Genomic DNA, 17,774 nt, shown 5'->3' with positions numbered 1-17,774 from the left:
AAGTATTACAATACAGCATATACCCACTAAAATATGATAGAAAGGGGTGGGAAGGGGTAAAACAGGCAGAGCACAGAGGATTTTTAGAATAGTGAAAATACTCTGCATGATATCATAATGATGGATAATGTCATTATGGTCCAAACCCATGGAACATGCAACACCAAGAATGAACCCTAAGGTCAACTATGAACTTTGATAATATTATGTCAACATAGGGTTATCAAGTGTTACAAATGTACCACTCCGGTGGGGGATGTTAATAGTTGGGGAGGAATATCTGTTTGGAGGCAGGAGGTACATGGGAAATCTCTGCAACTTCTCCCTCAATTTTGCTATGAACTTTAAATTGCTCTAAGAAACATAGTGTTAATAAAAACTTATGATATAAGAATATTTAATGTCTGGAGAAGGAAAGTGGTATCGTGTAATGTTAAATCACAGATTCTGGAATGAGCCATCTTCTGATTCCACCAACTATTTGCTTCATGACTTCAAGCATGAAGCCCCCTTTAATTGTCTGTTTCCTCACATGTAAAATGAGTGGCAATAGTATCTCCTAGGGTTACTATGAAGAATACATCTTAGCACTGAGCCTGGCACACAGTAGTAATAATTACCAATAATAATCATTACCATCATAAAATACGTTAATATATTATAAAGTTTAAAATACAGGAGCGCTAGGGTGGCTCAGTTGATTAAGTGTCCGACAACTCTTGATTTCAGCTCAGATCATGATCTCAGGGTCCTGAGATTGAGCCTCATGTCAGGCTCTGTGTTCAGCAGGGAGTCTGCTTGTCCCTCTGCCTCCCCCTCTGCCCTCCCTCTTTCCCCTTCACCCCCTCCCCGTTCACATGTACTCTTTCTCAAATCAATCAATCTGCAAAGTTTAAAATACAAGTTTATAAAACAATAGGTTCTATCATTTTAACACACACATGCATATACACACAAAACATACATATAAAAATCTTCACACCCATATATACTTATAGACATAGGAAATATATACAAAAAATATTGGCTGTGCACGTCTGTTGTGTGCTAAGATGATGGATTTTTTCTATGTGCTTTTCTAGATGTTTCTTACTTTTATGATTGTTATTTTTTGTATTCAAATGGCAAAAGTTAAAATGAACTTTATGAATAATTTTAAAGTATATAAAGAATGTAATTTCACAAAATTTCATCACATAAAAACATAGTTTTTAACCTAAAGTTACTGAATGATGAGATCCAAGAGACTACTGCTGTTTGGGGAACTCAATATTTTGAGAACTGAGGGGGCACTCAGTCAGGTTTATACTGTGGATGATGGGCCTCAGTGTCAACAAAATAAAGTGTACTGTCACAGAGCCATGCAAACACAGACATTGCCCAAAGACTGAAACTGAAGGATACTGCTATGACAGATCCTTGATCATTCGGGAACCTTCCGTGTTTAAGCATCAAAAGCAAGCAAAGAAGCTTAAAGCATGATTCATAGCACCAAAATGGGTGAATTGCTTCCGAAAGAGTGATTTCATTTTCTCAAATAGTTCTGTACTTCTTCAGAATTTCTGATTACATAAAGTGTAGGCCAGGCCACAGTGGAAAATAAGTCCAGTTTCTCTGTGAGGCCTAATAAATTGATTTTCTCAGGATGCTCATGAATTCCCAGGAGTTTTATATGGGAGTTTGGTAAATATCTTCAACAACTTTCTGGTACTCAGTCATCTAACCGGTTAAAATAAAATAATCAAAACTTCACAGTTAGCTTCCACTCCTTCCAAATTACCCATAAATTGTCAAAGGTCAAGGGCATCAGAATTAAGAAAACCCACAATTTTGATCACTTTTTGCATTGACTCATGCAATGAATTAATTTGAAAGTGTTACCATCTAAATTCTGATGAATCATAAAACAAAAGAAGAAAACACTAAGCTTCTCATTGGATTTGGAAAATAAAACATAAAAACATATTTCTTTTTTTCATTATAGGTGCCCTACCTGTGGCAAATGAATCACACTTTTTTTTTTTTAGATTTAAAGCAAATTTCTTAGATTATTTTACTTTCAGTGAATGGTTAATATATGTTCAATTTAACAAGGTTTTTTTTTTTTTTTTCTTGTGAAAAGCTTCAATCAGACCAGACCTCTGTCAGGTTGCCACTTGGATAATCTACTGAATGCCTCTGGCTGGGCAAGAGCTTGAGAAAAGTTTGAAGATTAAGAAAGTAAAATACAGTACATACTGAGTGTGAGAAGGAGGCTAGAGCTACAGACCAAGAAGCAGAAGATTGACACCCCTTGCTGAACATGACATCAAATAGATTATGTGACCTGACAATTAACGACTAATCTTCTGACTTCAGCTGTCAGGTCTGTAGCATGAGGGGCCATAAGGTAGTGATCCTGCTACTCACCAGCTCTAAAATTATGGCTTTTCAGCAGGATATGACCAACCTGGAGTTTGCAGATGAATGCATCTGTCAAACTCCAGTGGAACAGAGGAAGGAGAAAGAAAGCTAAAATGAATCGATTTCACTGCTTCTAAGTGCAGACTCTGTTGGAGGCATTACCCCACAAGTCCTGCCACCAAACGCAGGAGACAAATCGATATCCATTCATTCAAGAACTGTTTTTTGAACAGCTGCTGTGACTTAGGCTGTGTGCAAGGAGCTTGGGATGCCACTGTAAGCCAGATAAACACTTCTTACCTCCATGGAACTCCTATTCCACCAGTGGAGACAGATTACACACAAAGTGACTTCATTATGATCCTCTTATGTGTTGGGAAGAAATAGGACAAGGGAGCTTTGAGTGGGAGATCATGTAATGAGGTCTTACAGAATATGGGCTCATATCAGGAATGGCTTTTTTTAGATAATCATATTTGCAATGAGATATTAAACATGAGTAAGAATTGTCTAGGCAGGCAGATGAAATGATACATGTAAGGACTCAAAGCATAAAAGAACACAGTAAGTCCAGAGGACATTGGAATCCTTATCCTACAGGAGAGGCCTAGATGTATATTTGTCTCAAGTCAAATGTCTCATGGCTAGCAGTTGGGAGTGATAATATTAGGGCTATTTGAGCTCAGAGACTTTTAATTTTCCTGATAAAGTGTGCCTGGTTTCTCTTTGATGACTCCATCAATATCTTGTTAGAGTCAGAGTTTTGAAGTGGCCCCAAAATGGACACAGTTTGAGTCTCTCACCCATTGGAAGAAGACCTAATAGATCATCCAAACGCACCCTGGAAAGGTGTGTCCAAGGTTGAGTAAGGTCATCTTTAGGTATCCCACAGCAGGAAGAATTGGGAAAGAGCTAGACAAAGGGCTGTATCTTTCTTGCTCCTACAAAGATAGAGAAAGTATTCGTGCATTTTGCAAAGCCCAAGGGAACACTGGGCATTATGTTTACATTGTGCAAAAGATCTCCATTCTGACTTGTTTACCATCTTGGAAGTTTCTAGTTACTGCCTAATGACACTTCTAACCAACCCTCAACGTGCCAAGTTGATTATAGTTATTACTAAGCTGAAGGTTAGGAAATTGCTCATAAGAAATCTGCATCCTGTCATGAACCAAAGCTGCACATATTTGTCCTAGTTCTTTCTCTGAGTGCAGATAAACATTTCCCCATGTCAGGGGGCTGTTCAACATTTCAATGGCCTAGTGGGATGCTCTTTTGAGCCCAGAGGGCAATTACTAAAACTTAAGGTAAGTAGGGAAGCGAACAGAAGACGTGATTGCCAGTCCAAACAAGTGAGGTCCAGGGGACGGCTTACGTTGCGCGTTAAGTATAATCTTCCAGCTTTGACAAGAAGGTGAGGTGACCAGTAATTAGCCATTCAAGCGAACCCTAAGCAGCGTGACTGGGATGGGAAGTAGGCGGCTGCCCGGCCCACATTTTCTGGCATTTGAGAGCTTTGCAGGCAGGAACTCATCTTGAGCCTAATAAAATGATTTGCTAGAGTGAAGTTGTTTGTTGATTTGTTTTTGAATATGTGTATTTTAACAACCCCCCTCCCCCCCAAATATTGGCAGAGATGGAAAAGGGCACAAGGTAAGCAATCTACAACAAGGCCTTGGAAAGACGGAAACTGGTGTGGCTCATCTTTTATGGCCTCCTACTGCTGCCTGAGCACAACTCTCCTCGCTCCTTTTGCTCAGCGCATGGTGCATATCCACCCCAAGCTGGCAGAGATAGATCTCTGGTAGCTGTCAGGGAATCCTTCCCATCAGCAAGGCATTCAACAAATACTTAAAATAGATGCAAATCTCAGTCTATAAATTCATGTGTTCAAGAAACATGAATATTTTAGATTTCCTTACATCAAATTAAATTTGGATTCTGAGTAACCAGCCCACCAAGCTGGCAGGAAATTTAACCCAGCCATGCTGGGACAGCTCCCACACCCCACACACAGAGATTCTACAAAAGTCTGGTCTTACGCAGTGTAGAAGCATTGGGAAGACTCCTCCAGTACTTGTCATCTGTCTGCACTGGTTAGTGTTGAGATAGCAATTGTCCCCAGTGTAGGTGACCCAGCCAGATTCCACTTCTGTTGCTTCCAGGCCACATGTAGGGTGAGGTTCTCTGGGGAAGTGAGGAGACCTGCTCCAGGGGTCTAGCCCACTTCTGGGTACATACACCCCCACCCCCACCCCAAGCAGTGTTGCATAACTGCACTGTGTCTGCAGACCCCCATAGCTCATGGTGGCCATGAGTCTGTCCTCCTTCCCTGGTCTTCTTAACTCATTCTTTGAAAAGCAGGCTTTCTCTTTTCTTGCCTCAAGCAAGAAATAACAAGCCTGACTACATGTTTGAAATGAAGAGAAAGTGAAAAACATACAGAAAGCAAACACAGTTTAATTCACCAGTCAGCTATATGTGTGTGTGTGTGTGTGTGCGCGCGCGCGTGTGCATGTAGGTGGGTAGTGGGCAGGTATGTGTGTCCTGTGGGCGTGTGTGTAGGAGGGGAGGTAAGGGCTATCACAGCTACATAGATATCAGGTGAGGATCTCATAGACTCAAAATCCTCTTTTTATATTGATTGGTGGTGGCAGTCCAACCCTATGCAAAATACCCCTGTGTACACTGGAGTTTGAGAATCACTGAGTTAAAGCAAAAGAAGTATTGGATAGAAGCCAGACGTGAGCAGTGGAAGGAACACTCAGAGGCAGAGTCCCAAGTCCTTGAAGGGGGCATGATAGAGACATGAGCTGGATGCAAGGACTGTGAGAAGTAAGCTACACATTAAAAGCCCAGGAGCACAACATCCTGACCTTGTGGCTTCCAAGACCTAGAGGCAAACAGATCAAGAGTCGCAGATACTGAGCATGCGCTCTCCTCTTCCACCTCTGCCCAGGGTAACCCCTAGACTCATTATAATGTATGTGCCCTGTGGGTACAGCCACATTCCCTCCATGAAGAAAGGCTGCCATGATGGTTCTTGTACAAATCTTGTAGGGGCAAAAATCCTCCCTCCCAGCCTGTTGGAGGTATCCCCCAAATGATCGGAAGCAGCCTCCACAAAAGACCACTTTACTGCTCAGTCACAGTTCCTCCTAGCCCAGAGAGTCCCTGTAGTATCCAACCCCAAAACAACCACAGAGCTGGTTCATCTCACAGAAATCTGCACACTCTCCCACCTTGAGAGTGGACCTTTGCTTTAACAAACTGCTTTGTGCTTGCTACTTTCCTTCTGGCTGTCTTTATTTGAGCACAGATCCCTCATAAATCCTGTCTTGGGGAATCCAAGGGCTGAGACCTCCTTTCACAGAACACAGGCTGTCCCAAACATAACAGAAGGAACAAGAAGAAAGTCTATTTTCAAATTTTCAAATGTCTACCTAAATTCCCTAGTAGTAAAAAGATGTTGGAGAATACTAAAGTATTCAAAATGCAAGACTTACACCATTCTGAATTAATATAACCTAAATACGTGATGATTGGTTTGCTTATTAAAGGAGAGAATTCAGATATTTTGTGCAGGGATTAAATTCTAATTTAAGTTTTGTAAGTTTTTCCCCTTTTCTTCTGTGTTCTGTAGTTTTACTGTGTAAGGATTTATTATTTTCTCTTTAATCCTATTAGTGTACTTGTAGAGACCATTCAATTCCAGGATTGTCTTTTCTTCAACTCTGGAAAATTTTACAGTCAGCTATTAATTTAATTAGGACTGAAGTGACTTTATTTCAGTTAGTTATCCTTATTGAGCAGCTACACCTGAGGCACGGTATTTACTGGAGTGGGATCGGATGGGCATGGATAAGTCTTTGCAATGCCAAAGGGGAAGATCTCTGAGTGGAAGTGAGGTAGTATAAGAAATATATTTAGTCCTTGTCCCTGGTTCCTGGCACAGAGTTCCTAAAGCCTTGGGATTTCCTAAGTGATATGAGCATCTTTTGTCATTCATACAAGTCCTTTTCAGCACACCTGAGTTTATGCTAATAAGGTGACTTAAGGTGGGGCCTCTAGATAGCCTCAAAATGAGGCTGGTCACCAGAAGGACCAAATGATTAGAGGGCTGGAAATTAAACTATAAAAACTCTTGAACAAGACTTGATGAGGTTCTAGGTTGGTGAATACTTAGCAGTGCTGGAAGCATTGGCATACCTGGAGAGGGCCTGGAAGCTCCATGCTCCTTCCCCCATACGTTGTTCTATGCATCTCTTCCCTCCTGCTATACCTTTTATATAAACCAGTAAACAGGGCAGCCCTGGTGGCACAGTGGTTTAGTGCCACCTGCAGCCTGGAGTGTGATCCTGGAGACCCAGGATCGAGTCCCACGTCGGGCTCCCTGCATAGAGCCTGCTTCTTCCTCTGCCTCTCTCTGTGTGTCTCTATGAATAAATAGATAAAAATCTTTTAAAAAAATAAGTAATGTTTCCCTAAATTATTGCAAATTATCAAACTTGAGGAGGAGGTCAAAGGAACCCTCATTCATAGCTGGCCAGTCAGAAGTACAGGTGACAGCCTGCCCTTGAGATTGCCATCTGAAGTGAAAGCAGTCTTGTGGGACTGGACCCTTCACCTTTGGGTCAAAATTGATTTAAATTTGTGAGTCATTCAGTCAGTCTCTGCCAAGAATTAGAGAGTTGTTTGGTGTGGGAAAAATGCCTACATATATGGTGACCAGGAGTGAAGTGTTCTGAGTTGACTGTAGTGAGCAAAGGAGAGCAGAAGAGTTTTCCATCACAGGAACATCGGAAGGAACACCAAGACAGGGTATCACAGCTACATCCTTCTCTGAAGAGGTGGATGGAGTTTGCTCATCTGCATGGTAAAAATATTCAAAGGTCTTTCTTTTTTCAGACAAGATCTTACTCAGGAGTCCAACATGTGAAACAGTGGCATTCCTCTTTCTCATCTGCCTGCAGCAGCCCTTAAATTCCAGAAACATCCCTGGAGCAATGACAGACACAGCCAGTTCTGCTACCTTTTTCACTGCTGGTTTCGTGGCCCACACGTGATAGAATGCCCTGTGGAGGCTAATGAAACTGACTTTTAAAGAATCTGATCTTCCAGAGAGCAAAAGTATATTTGTCTTTGAGGCCTACCTCTATCACAGTTCTGGAGAGTCAACTCCAGAAGAATCTGTTAGTTACGCAGATGTGATTGTGTCATTAGAAGAAAGCTTGGGTCTCTCTCTGAGGTGGAAGAGGTATTTGGGTCTAAACTTAGTGTCACAGGGAGACCCTTGGATGGCAGAGAAGATTTGCAGGCAATGACTTGAATTGTTTGACTCTGAACTTTTATTATGATATAGAAAGACTTTTGGTGGGGCATGCCCTCAGTTTATCACCAGTTCTATCATTCCCAGCTGCCTTACACCTGGCTAGATTCACATATTTATGGTGTCTGCCTGGTTGGTTTGGCATCTGAATTTGTGGACCCCTGGCCTACAAGGAAAGACCGCACTGCCTCTGGATTTACCTACATCAATGAGGCAAAGAATCCTTCACACACATTCCATATTCTCCTTTGACCAATATTCTGTAATTTGTACTCCTTTCTCCCAACCCCACTGTCAAAAGTAATCTCTGTTAACCCTATTGTCCATATTTCCACAGACACCTGGACAATGTCATGTCTTCAAAAAGTGTCCAATAATTAATCTTTGACTTGTTCTCAGTTTGAATCAGCTCTACCCACCATGGTGTCTAGAACAGAGCCATTGTATGGCTCCTATTTCCATTACCATCTACTTCCATTAATATGACCACTCCCAAGGGCTTTTTGGGCATAGGGAAAAGGGCAGATCACTCATATGAGGTGATATTTGCTTGAAAGGAACACAATGTAAAAAAGAAAGGTGTAGAATATAATAGATTCTCATCTTTAAAAGAGAAATGGATGGGATGCCTGGGTGGCTCAGTGGTTGAGTATCTGCCTTAGGCTCAGGGCGCACTCCTGGGGTCAGGGATGGGGTCCCACATTGGGCTCCCTGCGAGGAGTCCACTTCTCCCACTGCCTATGTCTCTGCCTCTCTCTCTCTCTCTCTCTCTTTCTCTCTCTCTTTCTCTCTGTCTCTCATGAATAAATAAATAAAATATTTAAAAAGAGAGAGAGAGAAATGGGCTTCCTTCTTGTTGCTGATGGATCAAGAGGAGGGAAACACGAGAAGGAGTGCTTATGCTGGGAAACCAATTGCTTGCTCCACCCCTCCAGTCTTGTATGGGCTCTGATGCGTTGCTGGTTATTATAACAACACAGTCCAATCCCTCAACCCAGATGACAGCTCTGTGTTCATCCCAGACCATTTTGGAACACCAGGCAAGGCTCAATAGTGCTTCTCCAGCTATGAAGTAGGAAGGAGGGTATCACCACCATGAATGGAGTTAGTGTGTAGAACAAATAGATCATAGCAAAACCACAAGCAATGCTAGGCTACATTCATTTAAATAAAGAAAGCCGACATCTTTTCCCAGGCTGGAAACAGAAATTGCATTAATGTGCTACTAATTACAATCAGGACTCTATCACTCTGACTTCTTATTCAGTACCAATTTTTGTGATCTCATATTAAAAATCATATACTCCTTTGCATTTCCCTAAATACTTTAATCGGTACATTTTAGTCTGGATGTGTGTACATTCTCTGTTACCTCCCATCTGGGTGTAATTTTCCATAGTCTCCCCTGACGATCTGCATTTTCTCCTTCAAGTCCCTCCTCTAAACCCACTTCTGTGGATCTTGCCTTCACATTATGCCATTAAAAGCTCCAGCTGGAAGGAAGTGCCTCTGAATGGAGTCCAAGAGAAGAAACAAAGAAAATGGAAACCAGATGCCATTTAAGTCATCCCCGTGTGAGTCATCATTCTCTCCTGGAAAGTGTCTATCTTAATGATGTACATCTCTTTAATGTGAAGCCCACCAGGCAAAAACCCTTCCTCTTAATCTCTGTATGTTTTAGCCATCATCAGTAAACCTAGATATTCTGAATATTATTGGCATATAGTAAATTTATACATAGTCCTAGTAATCTGCTAGATTTTAGATCCAACATAAGACTGTCCTTTCCTTTCTGTGTCATTTACTCACTCTTATTCCAGCTTCCTTGCTACCCTTCCTCACCAACTACCCTCAGGACTTGAAGAGAAAGCTCTAGTTTTATAAAGCATGGCTTAAAATTGATTAAAAACAAACAGAGCAGCCTGGGTGGCTCAGTGGTCTAGTGCCGCCTTCAGTCCAGGGCCTGATCCTGGAGATCTGGGATCGAGTCCCAAGTTGGGCTCCCTGCACGGAGTCTGCTTCACCCTCTGCCTGTATCTCTGCCTCTCTGTCTGTCTCTCTCTCTCACTCTCTCTCTCTCTCTCTCTCTCACATTGTGTCTCTCGTGAATAAATAACTAAAGTCTTTAAAAACAAACAAACAGACAAATAACAGCAAGCCTTTAACCTCCAGAGGATATTGATTTTCATGGGTACCTTTCCTGCTTTTCAACACTATCTCAATCCTATTTCTATGTAATAGATCGTATCATCCCTGAACTTGAAATCTGACTCATTTGTTCATTTGGGTAGCACAACAAGCCCAAATCCTCTTAATTTTATCCAAAAGACAAAAAAGGAGCAAAAGGAATCTCCCATTTTCCCAGAGCAACTTTGACAAACAACTTTTGAGATACTTAAAGAACAGTATTCAATCAAACCAGTGGCAAAATTGGCAAGATTCAATTTTGTCTTAAAAATTCTATCTATCCACAATATTATATGTGTGTGTGTTCAAGACTGAACACATGCATTTACCTATACTCTCAAAATTCTGCTGAAGAGTCAGCAAAGGGAATGCATTGAAAACCATGTTGGAGATGAAAAGAGGACTGTCAGCTGAGATTTGATAATTTTCTGTAAGATGGAAAGGAAGTGAATAGAATTGAGGGATGAAGCAAAACAGAGAAAGCAGCATCCCAGATTTACTCAGGAGAAGGCTATAGAAAGGACAGAGATATTCTTTGCAAAGAAGACTTGGGGAATCTCCACACTGAGCATTAACACATTTTGAGCTCAGGATTGGAAAAGGAGCCCAAATCAAGGTTGTTCTGAGAGCAGGTGTACCATTTGGCCTTTCTCATCCTTATTCGTCTTTCCGTATGTGCAAATAGGCTGGCAAGAGAAAATTTGGAAACTTCACTGGCTCCCCAAGATCTCCCCTATGAAGAAAATAAGATTGCTACCTGGGCAGAACTAAGGCTTTTTGTTTGGGATTTGGTGTTCCACAGTGAAGCCCTCTGTGTTTGGTGTTTTGAGGGGCAAACAACACCATCTGCATGATTCCCTATGCTAATACCCTAAAGGACAGTTTGTCAGTTGACATGACCACCCATGTACACAGTCAGTCTCCACCTTGAGAGAGAGATGCTAATTGAGGAAATACGTCTAGCCAGTGGCAGAGAACCTCACTACTCACACCCAGACACCTTTATTAATTACCTAGTTTTTCTTTCTTCTATCAAGGTGATAGAAGTGGGAGATGTGGGCTGAAGGAGAACTCATGAGTATGATGTTAGGGGATACTATCTAGAACCAAAGGCTCAAGAAACAGAGTTTAAAATATTGTATAAAGTCATAATCATTGTGGGTTGCCCTCTCACATCCATCTCCTCTTCATGTGGCCAGTAGAACTCTGATCTTGCTTGTGAGTAACCATTCCTCTTCCACTCTTAGACAACATATTTTGGATGAATCTGACTGTAACCTCTGTCCCCAGGATGGACTATGGACCTAGACCTAGGCCAAATTGTGTGATCCAGGCCCTTGGCCACGATCACTGGTTTTGAAAGGAGCTAGCCAAGCTCACCTGTTTATAAATATTCCCTCCTTCTTTCTCACTTCCATGGGAAGAGTATACTTCCTCATTCTGTTGATTTGGGGTGCAGTCATGTGACTTTATTAGCTAATGGGATGTACTTATTATATAACTGGTCTTGTGCTCCTGGGCCTCTGTCATCATTAGTCCCAGGAGGAACATGAGAGACACATGCAGCATCCCTGAGCTAGCCCAGCCCAGAGCTCTGACCAGTCCCAACCAAGATCAGCAGAGCCATTCAGCCAAGCCCAGCCTAGATCAGCTGACTTCAGCCAACCACAGATACATGAGTTAAAGATATACTTGTTATTGTAGAACACCGAGACTCTGTGTGTGTGTGTGTGTGTCTGTGCATGCGTGTGCACATGCACTCAGCATTATTGTGGCCACAGTTAAATAGCATCAGAATAAAGGCATATGCATTCTTTCCTACTAGTCTAGCATCTAAGAGGATATGAAGCTACAGCTCCTGCGGGTGTGACCACCACAAAGGGTACAAGAATGAAGCTAACATACTGAAGAGAGCTGAGCTGGAACCAAGTCCTGCTCACAGTGTTTGAGCTCTGAATGCAGCTTTCCTAATAGCAGTTCTGCCTCTAATCTTAGAGTTTATATGAGCCCATAAAATCCCCTTTTATTACTCAAATAGCATTTATTTGGCTCTTTTTTCCCACTTGAAATCAGAAGAATATTAACTGATACCAAAATCTACAGGTAGCCAGTGGGAAAGCCAAAATGATTAACACAAGTCAGAAGGGGAGAAGGATGTGTGTGTGGGGGGTGGGGGGGCATGAACGAATTCCTCACCTTACACCGTGTAGCCAATCCAATGTTCAAATCAAGAAATATAAATAGAGGCATATTTTCTGGACTTAGAAGAGATGAGCATGGGAAGGGACTAAAATCAGAAACAAACAAAGTTAGTGCCATTTTTTTTTTTATCCTCTATAGGTTTGCACAGCCCAAAGAACAGCTACTAGCCATGGGGGCTACTCAAATTTAAATTCATTAAAATTAAGTGAAATGGGGACCCCTGGGTGGCTCAGGAGTTGAGCGCCTGCCTTCAGCCCAGGGCATGATCCTGGAGTCCTGGGATCGAGTCCTACATCAGGCTCCTGGCATGGAGCCTGCTTCTCCCTCTGCCTATGTCTCTGTCTCACTCTCTCTGTGTCTCTCATGAATAAATAAATAAAATCTTTAAAAAAAATTTAAGTGAAATGTTAAATCTAGTTCCTCATTCACAGTAGCAGCATTTCTAGTGCTTAACATCACATGTATCTGGTGGCTTCCTACCAGACGGTACAGATGTAGAGTATTTCCATCATTGCAGAGAGTTCAATTGGACAATGCAATGATAGAGCGTCACATGTCACCATGTAAAGTTAATCAACCAAACACCAAAAGTTTGACCATATCACTCACAATTGTACCATAGGGCTTTAAGGGGATGGGTCCTGGACAGAAACTGCTGTGTTCAAATCCCAGCTCTGACACTTACAAATTGCAGACCCATGGGCAAGTCACCAATCTTTCTAAGCATTAACTCCCTTACTTGTAAACGGTAATATACACACAGACCTATCTTACAGCATTGTTGTCAGCATCAAATTAAATATTATATATTTAATATGCTATTACGTATGTTGTGCTTCTAAAAGTGCCTAGCAGTTGGTAAGCACTTGGCAATTTTTTTTAAGATTTTATTTATTTATTTATGAGAGACACAGAGAGAAGCAGAGACACAGGCAGAGGGAGAAGCAGGCTCCATGCAGGGAGCCCGATGCGGGACTCCATCCAGGATCCCAGGATCACGCCCTGAGCCGAAGGCAGACGCTCAACCACTGAGCCACCCAGGCATCCCAGCACTTGGTAATTATTATTATTTGTTATCCTCCTGTAAGTTAGATTTTATTTTACCAAATGTGCATATTTTAAATAAACTATATGTATACATGTAAGATTTAGATATCCATATTTATACATAATGTGTAATATTTTGTTTTTTATATGTGACATATTACCTATATCTAGCTCAGCTCCAGTTCATGGGCTATAAACACTTTCATTTTCTTCTATATACATTCCTATATTTTCCAAATATTTACACGGTCATGTATTGTCTATCATCAGAAAAAACAAAATTTTCATTTTTCAAGATACCAACATATTTTGAGATGAATAACGTGCTACATCTGGATCATTCGCTTTGGCTGATTTGGTCCACAGGGGCCTATTATATAATCTCCGTCATTAGTCAATTAGGGCTTCGTGACCTCTTTCCTGGACTATTACAAAATCCTCCTGCCTGGTCCCCTCGCCCTGGCCAGCTCTGCGCTGGCTTCCCAGTCTCTCCACAGTGCTTCCAGAGTGACCCTTCCACGCACAACACTTACGACACTCCTCTGCTAAGACTTGCCAGTGCTTACCCACCCCTTACAAGGGCCTGGCCCCTGACACTTGCCTGCCTTCCCAGTCTCCTATCATGCCAAGTGGCATCCGCTACAAGGGGGGACACTCTTCTGCACCTTTTCCATCTAGAAAAGTTCCATTTATTCGGCAAGACCCACCTAATGCCAGCCTTCTGTGAAGGTTTTCTAGGTTCCCACAGCAGAGTCAGGGCTCCCACATCAATTGGCACCTCTGACTCACAGCTGGTTCTACTGAACAGCAACCATTAGTTTACATTCTTGACTCACCCTCGATTACATATTCCTTGAGGGTGTGGCATCTTTGCCCTTCCGTGTGCAGCCCAGAAATTGGCTCCAAATAGTACTCAGCAAACAGCTGTTGCACAGCTACATGAAGGGAGAACTTGTTTTAAAATAACTTCTATTATCTTACCCAAATGATAAGGGTTCATGGTAGAAAAATTAGGAAGTTCAGACAAATCAAACACAGAAAATGTAAAGCATACATAATGCCACCTCTCAGTACTGTTTAACACCTGGAAAATTCTATGGGCTACTTTAGGGGTTCTCAAAATTCCTCAGTTCATGGCACTCAGTGTTTCAATAATTTTTTTCTGGTACTTTAAATCCATATAAATTGCATCTATTATGTAGTTAGGTTCAAACAACTTAATAGTAGTAGTTCACACCGTGTCCAGAAGTGTCGCTTATATTTCTCTTGAAATTTTAAAATCCCCTGTGGGGCCCAGGTGAATTCCCTACAGTGGCCTAGGATGCCTTGGCGTGTAGTTTAAGAACCACTGGTCTACACTGTCTGAGACATCTTTTATTATTTTTTTTATTTTTAAAAGATTTTATTTATTTACTCATGAGAGATACAGAAAGAGAGGCAGAGACACAGGCAGAGGGAGAAGTGGCTCCCCTTGGGGAGCCCGATGCGGGACTCAATCCTGGGACTCCAGGATCACACCCTGAGCCAAAGGCAGACAGACACTCAACTGCTGAGCCACCAAGGCATCCTATGAGAGATCTTTTGTTTTTATTTTTTTTTATTGTTGGATTATTTACATTTATTTTTAAACAGCAACTGTACTTTTGGTCAACCTGCATCTTAATCGTATTATAAATTTCAGGACAGTTTAAGAATATAGAGACTTAAAAGTTGTTCCCATTATAATAAGTTCTTAGAAAATGTAAAGAATAAATTCTCATTTAATGATTCATCCTAGTACTACCTGAGAAATCTATAGCATTTATATATCACCTCAGCCATGAGGGACATTCAAAATAACAAAGACCGCATCCTTTTGTTAATAAACGCTCTGTGCTGGGTACAGAGCCTGGGGAGATCTCTTAAAACAAAAGATTTTGTTATACTATATAAACTTTTGTTAATCTGTTATTTCCAGTTGATAATAAATAAAAAAACAATTTCCCTCTTGGTAGTTGCTTATCTGACAATGTCTAATATCTGATGAACGCCTACTTTGTTTCTTATGAGGGAAGTATAACACTATAGCATTATCTTCCTGAAGAAACTGAGGCACTAAGAATTTAAGAAACTTGCCCCATATCCCACAGCTAGTATGTAGTCCAACCAGGTTGTCAACTCAAGACATTGGGTTCTAGAATCTCTACTCTTAACTACCTTCCTCTAATGCCTTTTAACATTCACAGCATCATTTCAATGGGGGACTCAAGATGCAATGGTATCCTCTATTCTATATTACATTATAATTTACATATTTGTACTATGATTTATTTTACCAAATCCCAAATATTAGACATTTAAATTCTTTCCAGTTTTTCACTGTTCTCAGGTACCTTGAAATGAACATCTTTGTAACTTAATCAATCCCTATATGCTTTTATGTTTATTTCCTTGGAGGAAAATTTCTTTTTTTTTTTTAATTTTTATTTATTTATGATAGTCACAGAGAGAGAGAGAGAGGCAGAGACACAGGCAGAGGGAGAAGCAGGCTCCATGCACCGGGAGCCCGACGTGGGATTCGATCCCGGGTCTCCAGGATCGCGCCCTGGGCCAAAGGCAGGCGCCAAACCGCTGCGCCACCCAGGGATCCCACCTTGGAGGAAAATTTCTAAAAGTAGAATTGCATTGTCAAAGGGTAACATATGCAAACTCCATGGTTTTTGGTACATATTATCAAATTATTCTACCAGAGGAGGATAAATATGTATTCTACTCTGTTTTTTCTCATCCTTATTGAGTATTTTCATTATTTGGAAAAAAAAAAAAAGCATTCCCAGTAAATTAAGGGGAAAAGTTGTAGCTTATTGTTTGTTAATTTGCACTGCTTAATGTTTAAGGAGGTTGAGCATTTTTATTTTAATAACTAGAATTTATTTTTTACTTTAGAAGAGGCAAAGCCTTAGTGACAAGACAGCAGCTGAGACGTGTTTGGAAAGCCCCTTGCTGGACCTAGGTAGGTTTCATTCACATTCACTTCAAACCACTCCACAATCCAGATCCCATGTTGCTCAGGCAATGAGGAGTGATGCTTGCTGTAACACGTGGTCTACATTATCCAAGATGGCATTATTTCTGCATTTTAGTCTGCTTAAGGTAGGAAAATATACTCTCCTCTTAGAAACACTGCCACAACAAAGATCAGGTTTATGGAATGGTAAAAAGAATGGTAGACAAGGATTCAGGGGATCTTGGGTGCAGTCCTGCTGTGACCACAGGAGAATCATTTATCATCTGTTAGTTTCAACTTGTCTACTAAAATGGCCAATCCTTACGAATCGAACTTCAACAAAAAAATACATTAATTAATTAGTTTTAAAAATGACCAATCCTTTTCAAACTTTTCACAGAAATAGTACAAAGATACCAGAGAGTGAAAATTAATTCCTAGGGTTAGTACCTGGGATGTATTGACCCCAAAAGACTCATTGTAGATGTGCAGTTTTTCTCTCCTTTAAAATTCAGGCCCGGGGTACCTGGGTGGCTCTGTTGGTTAATCATCCAACTCTGGATTTTGGCTTAGGTCATGATCTCAAGGTTGTGAGACTGAGCCTCGAGTCAGGCTCCACACTGGGTATGGAGCCTACTTAAGGTTCTCTCCTCTCCCTCTCTCTCTACTCACTCACCCCCCTCAAAATTCAGGCCCAAAGTGCCTTCTTCCCCATAAGATGTTGATGTTTTTAATAGATAAACATGTTTTGCTTATTTCTTCTCTTTGTTATTTTTTCTCACAATCTGGGGAGATGTGTCATAATTTAATATGTAGCTTCAACGACCTGACACATTGCCATGTACTCCACTTTGAGAATTCTCTCCAAGATTCCTTCAACTTTGATCAGTAGAAGAGTCTAGAGAACAAGATCTGCTTTGTAGTTAACAGTGAAATGCGAGTTCATTATGCTGAGGGACAGTTCATTTTCCTGTTTTTTTCCTTCCCATCAAGTTCCTTGATCTCTGATACAGGATCCTTCCAACCAGCCCAGACCATAACTGACTATCACTGAATAGGCTGGCAAGTTAGGTCCATATGCTAAAATCACTACTACTACTACTACTACTACTACTACTACTACTACTGCTGCTGCTGCTGCTGCTACTACTAGTCGCACCTTCCTCCTGAAAGCAACACAAAGCTTTCTCACAGAACTTCCTTCATTCTAATCTGAATCTGTTTATTGATAGAAGTAATGTGATGCAGTAATGGAGAAACACTGTTCTTGGCAAAGAAAAATCTAGGCTGATTTGCCCATCTTCCATCTTGGGCAAATAGCAACTTCCCTGAAACTCAGTTTCTGCATTGACAAAATAGACCTGACAGGTGTCTGATGACGAACAGATAAACAAACCTTGGGGCTAGGGATAGGTATGATTTTTATTTTTAAATATCCATCCTTAATCCATAATGAAGAACAGATTACTTAGGCATGGCAATCCTTCAGTTTGGAATGCGGGGCGTTGGGAATCACGTTCCAGCTCCAAGAAGACCGACCGCTCGGCTGGGTGCTGGTGCCGACCTGCCCAGACTAGTTCTCACCAGACACAGGTGAAACCTTCTTGAAACAATGATGGG

General features: G+C 41.2%; 1 protein-coding gene across 3 annotated transcripts in view; it reads right to left on the bottom strand.

Annotated features, from left to right (window-relative positions):
• The window catches only part of ZNF365 (zinc finger protein 365), a 115,843-nt gene that overhangs the window by 21,307 nt on the left and 76,762 nt on the right, over positions 1–17,774 (bottom strand). For 2 of the 3 annotated variants that reach the window (XR_012029438.1, XR_012029439.1), the window contains exon 4: positions 6,613–6,839. The exons of the other annotated variant lie outside the window; for it this stretch is intronic. The gene's annotated coding sequence lies outside the window, so the exon portion shown is untranslated. The remainder of the gene's footprint in view (positions 1–6,612; positions 6,840–17,774) is intronic. 3 annotated transcript variants of the gene reach the window in all.

This window comes from Canis lupus, chromosome 4 (assembly GCF_048164855.1).
Source record: "Canis lupus baileyi chromosome 4, mCanLup2.hap1, whole genome shotgun sequence".
NCBI lineage: Eukaryota > Metazoa > Chordata > Mammalia > Carnivora > Canidae > Canis > Canis lupus.
This window is presented reverse-complemented; position numbering and strand designations above follow the sequence as displayed.